The 5,025-nt window shown below is 43.0% G+C and overlaps 1 long non-coding RNA gene across 1 annotated transcript; it reads left to right on the plus strand.

Moving 5' to 3' along the window:
* The first annotated feature begins 1,367 nt into the window (after positions 1-1,367).
* On the plus strand, positions 1,368-4,401 carry LOC135179974 (uncharacterized). The gene is made up of 3 exons (XR_010304221.1): positions 1,368-1,403; positions 2,780-2,829; positions 3,999-4,401. It is a non-coding gene; the product is annotated as an uncharacterized LOC135179974 (long non-coding RNA).
* Positions 4,402-5,025: the final 624 nt, after the last annotated feature.

A 5,025-nucleotide genomic window follows, 5' to 3' on the forward strand; every position in this document is an offset into this window, starting at 1 on the left:
AACAGGAAGAGTCTGTATTACTTTGTTTCTTCTCTGTTTTACAGTGTGCTGCAATAGAGTGCACTCAGTGATGTGCCCAGAGACATGTTTCTTGAAGGATGGCTCAGGTTTCCTCAGACAGCTGTCTGCCCAAAGGCCTTTCAGAACCTGAAGATATACAAGTCCATGGGACCTGATGAAATTCATCCCAGAGTCCTGAGGGAAATAGCTGATGTAGCTGCCAAGCCACTCTCCATGATACTTGAAAAGTCCTGGTAGTCAGATGAAGTCCTCGGTGACTGGAAGAAAAGGGTAGGGAGGAGGGTAGAAAAGGGAAGAAGATGGTGCTTTCTAGTCCTTTTTCTTACAACAACCGTTTGTCATGCTTGATATGTTCTTGTGTATATGCCTATTCTTGAATATTTCAACCAAGAGACCTTCCAACAGATTCCTTGAAGGACTTTTAATAACACAGTGCACTTTAGGTGCTCATGCTTTATTTTATCCCATTCTAATTTACATATTCCTCCAGAACCTTCATTACACCCTTTTCTCCTCTGTGCTTCTGTTAATTATTTTAACATGTGTTGTTGCTGGTGTTTCCTTGTCCTACAGGAGAACTCAGCTAACTCTTTCAATCTCGATTCAATATGAAGCTTGAACAGAAGGTTCATTAGCATTAGTCCAGCCAAATACTTGTCACACTTACATTCGAACTGTGCTCCTTCTAGACTGAAACACAGAGAAAGGACTGGATGAGGCACTTAGTGCCATGGTCTAGATGACTGGATAGGGCTGGGTGCTAGGTTGGACTGGATGATCTTGGAGATCTCATCCAACCTGGTTGATTCTACGATTCTATGAAATCTTACCTTCTGTGCTTACAAGTTTACAGTATCCTGCTGCGCCTCAGCACCTATTCCAATCTTGCATCTGGACCTTCCAGAATCACACAGAATCACAGGATGTTAGGGGCTGGAAGGGACCTCAAAAGATCATCTAGTCTAACCCCTCTGCCAGAGCAGGACCAGCTTTTTTATGTTTTTCAGTGCAGTTTTTTTGCTTCATTCCAGTTCTCCCCCATATCCCTCCTTTCCTCTTCATCTGCTCTTTTCACCTATCTTCCTTCCTTCCCCTCTACCTCCTTCCTTTCCCCCTTTTCATTTCTATCCTTTTCCTCTCCATCTCTCTCCTTTCAGCACCACCTCCCCTTTTCCACCATCTCTCTCCCTTTCCCACCCCACACTGTATATTCTCCATTTTCCCCCCAAACACAAAGCACCTGGGTGCTGTTGAGTCTCCTCCCACCCCAGGTGTGGCCACTTTGCCTTCCCTGCTCTCTCCCCTTTATAATCAGCCTCAGGAAAGGCAGAAGCTCCAAGCTTGCCCAACTGGGCAGAGGGATCCTCCTCCTGTCATCACTGGTGAGTCCCCATGGTGCACACTGGGTGAATGGGAAGGGGGTGACAAAGGCCGGGGGGCCTGGTGGCCCCCCGGTTAGGTAGGAACATACTTGATGTTCACTCTAATGTCACCTATGGGTGTTGGTTTGGCTTCCTTGCTTAAGTTGAGCTTCTCTATGTTTAGCTGCCTTTTTCTGCTCACTCATGCTGAGCTGAAGTGCTTGCCTGAACTGGAAGCAAGAACTCTCTGGATCTCAGAGGTTCTTCCACCTCTTTGGGCAACCTGCTTTGGTGTTTTATCACTGTCGCTGCAAAAAAAAAAAAATCTTCCTCATATCTACTCTAAATCTGCCCTCCTTTACTTTAAAACTATTATTCCTTGTCCTCTTGCAGCAAGAGTGGCTAGAAAACCTTTATTAGAATCCCCCTGTAAGTACCAAAAGGCCACAATAAGGTTACTCTGCAGCCTTCTCTTCTCCGTGCTGAACAACCCCGAGCTCCTCAGCCTGTTCTCATAGGAAAGGTACTCCTGCTCTCTGATCACTTTAGTGTACCTCTCTGGACCTGTTCCAACGGTTTCACGTCCTTCTTTTGCAAAGGGCTTCAGAGTTGGACATGGTACTGCAGATGAGGTCTCTACAGAGAGAAGTAGAGCAGCAGAATCACTACCCTTTGCCTTCTGACCCCACTTTGGATACAGCCCAGGACATGATCAGTCTTTCAGGCTGCAAGCACACGTAGGCTCCTTTCCTGCTTTTCATCCAGTACTCCCAAGTTTTTTTCTTCAAGGCTGCTGTCAGTCCCATTATCTTCCAGCCTGTATTGATAGCAAGAATTGCCCCAGACTGAGTGCAGTACCTTGCTTTAGGCTTTGTTGTACCTGGTGATGTTCACACAGGCCCACTTCTTGAGTCCATCCAGGTTCCTCTGGAAGACATCTATCTCATCCCTCAGATGTGTCAACTGTACCACTCAGCTTGGTATCGTCTGCAAACTTGTTGAGGGTGCATTCAGTTCCACTATGTCATAAAAGCACTGGTCCCAGTACAGACCCCTGAGGGTTCACTTGTCACAGTTTTGATCTGGACATCAAACTGACCTGGATGGCCACAAACACCTGGATGCAACTATTAAACTATTTCATTCTCCACCAAACAAATACATATCTCTTCAGTTTAGTGAGAAGGAGAACTGTGTTGAGTGCCTTACAGAAGTCCAGATAGATGACATCCACGGCTCTTCGCTGGTCCACTGATACAGCCTCTCCCTCACAGAAAGACAGTAGGTTGGTCAGGCAGGAATCACCCTTAGTAAAGCCATACTATATTTTGGGTTGTTTTTTATTGGATTAGGAGCTACGAGTAGTTTCATTTCCCTCCCCTTTGCTTTTACCTAAGGATTTTGTAGTCAGTGGGCTGCCTAAGTTGACACAAGCCACATGGAAGGGGTACGTAGCATTAAATTCCTTAAATAGTGGAGATTGGCAAGCACAACTGAAAGGAATGAAACCAAGTTTTTAAGAGAGAATCTTTCTGTTTTATTTCTCCTCCTTCCTCCTCTGAATAGTAACATGCTTTTTCTAAATGGGAGGAAAAGCAATGTAGAAGGCATAAGAATCCATCCATGTCTCAAACCAGCCAGGGTATCTACAGGTTTTGGGGATTTGGTAAAATATCCAAGGATTCCTACAGGCTTCTGGAGTCAGAATGGATGCCTGAAGGATTTTGTACTAATATATTTTGAAAAGACTCAAGTCACTTAGGTGACTCAAGAGTAATCCATATCAAGTGCATTATAAGTCCTTGTACTTGATCCTAGTTGTTGCTTTCTTTTTTCCTGTATGCTTTTAGAGACCTAATAAATGCTGCAGATTGGTTGCTGCTTGAGAATTTAGTATAGGTGTCTCAGTCTGATATTAAGCAGTTCATCTGAATGAAGGCCTGGCACTTCTGGCAATTAGTATACTTGCTAACTTTGTTGTTTAAGCAGATAATTAGAATCAAAGCACAGCTAATTCAGTAGGATGACTGTCTCTATCTCAACCTGTCTGCGTAATCATTTAATCACAAGAGACAGAAAATAAAGTCTTGTAGATACTATCCTTAGTGATGGACTAATGAAGTACATAGGATCCAGAGAGCTGCCATGATTTTTTTTCTTAGTATTAGATTTCAAAACCATAGGCAATTCAAAGAGCCCTCTGAGAGCAGGTGTGTGTGTGTGGTTTTTTCTTTAGGGTATCTACTATATTTTGGGTTGTGTAGTTCTGTAGCTACCCAAGTACGCAGAGAGCTTACATTTGTTGTATAAAGAACGAGTGGTGACTTATTCCACCATTGGCAACTCTTGCTTAAGATCTCAAAATTTACTGCCATGTCTTTACAAAGCCATCAGCATTTGACCCAAGCTCAATCCTGTTAAGAAAACTCAGAGTGCAGATCTGAGCTACTTTCCTTGGATATCCTAAGTTGGAACTCTATTGTCTGTTTAAACATCCCTATGGCTCGATTTGCAAAAGTGCTGAGCAACAAGCAGCTTCTCACAAGGAGCTTTGGACCAGACTCAGTTACAGTACTTTGACTTAAACTACTAGCTATTGACAGTGCTGCCTTCCAGTGCTCAGGAAAGGCCATGGGATCCACACAGATGCCTGGCTGAAAATGCAGCTGCTGAAATATTGTAGATCCTTGATCCTGGACCAAGGGAGCTGCTCTGACAGTCCTTGAGGAGCTGAGCCTGCTGGGAGGTGAAATTGCAATATAAAGGAACTGGTAGTTGCAAAAGAAAAAAAGAAAAAGGAGATTACTACCAGAACACCTATTGAAGAAAGGCTGCTACAGGGATATTGGCAGCTTTGGAAAAACATTCCCAGTTGTGCTTTTAATAATATTGGCTGATAGAATGGGAACATGCACTCTCCTGAGTTGTAATAACACTTAGGAATGTACTAGCCCACAAATCCACTGTTGTAAAACTCTTGTTTTCACATTTTCCTAATAAAATGTCATGCCATCGTAAATCTGTTTTCCTTTTATTTGTAATGGCAGAAATCTGTTTATCATAAAATCGAATCTTCTCTCAAAATGCAGGCCAGAGGACGGTGATATAATTCATCCTCTTCGGGATCACGCTTCGCCCCATCAAAAAATTGCAATACTCTACTTAAAATCTCTTACTTGCGAAACGTGTCATAAAATTCAATGCATCTTCAGGTCTGTGCTAGCACAACAGTTTCTGGCAAGGTGAATCAGACACACAAAGTAGTTGAATGATAACATGTGAAACAAAGCATAACTAACATGTGAAACTGAACATAACTGTCTGGAATACTTGTGATGGGGGCCAGGTGTGAAATGGCAAACAGAACTAGTAGTTGTGGTGTAATTAAACATGTCCAAGTTTCAGTTTGTCAGTTTTCCTTCATCTAACGTGCCACACACCCCTAAGTGTTATATAAGTTTAAAACTATGCATAAGTCTACAAATCCTGGGGTTGCAATAATTGAGTTCCTGCAAAAGAACAGGGATATTCTGCTGCACTCTTTCATGACACAAGTATGTACAAGGACTGTTTGCTTAAAGCAATATAAACGTGTGTGTGAATTTACAAGGAAGAAATTCCTGCTATTGGATGTGTAAGTGCA

Source organism: Pogoniulus pusillus, chromosome 12 (genome assembly GCF_015220805.1).
Source record: "Pogoniulus pusillus isolate bPogPus1 chromosome 12, bPogPus1.pri, whole genome shotgun sequence".
Taxonomy (NCBI): domain Eukaryota; kingdom Metazoa; phylum Chordata; class Aves; order Piciformes; family Lybiidae; genus Pogoniulus; species Pogoniulus pusillus.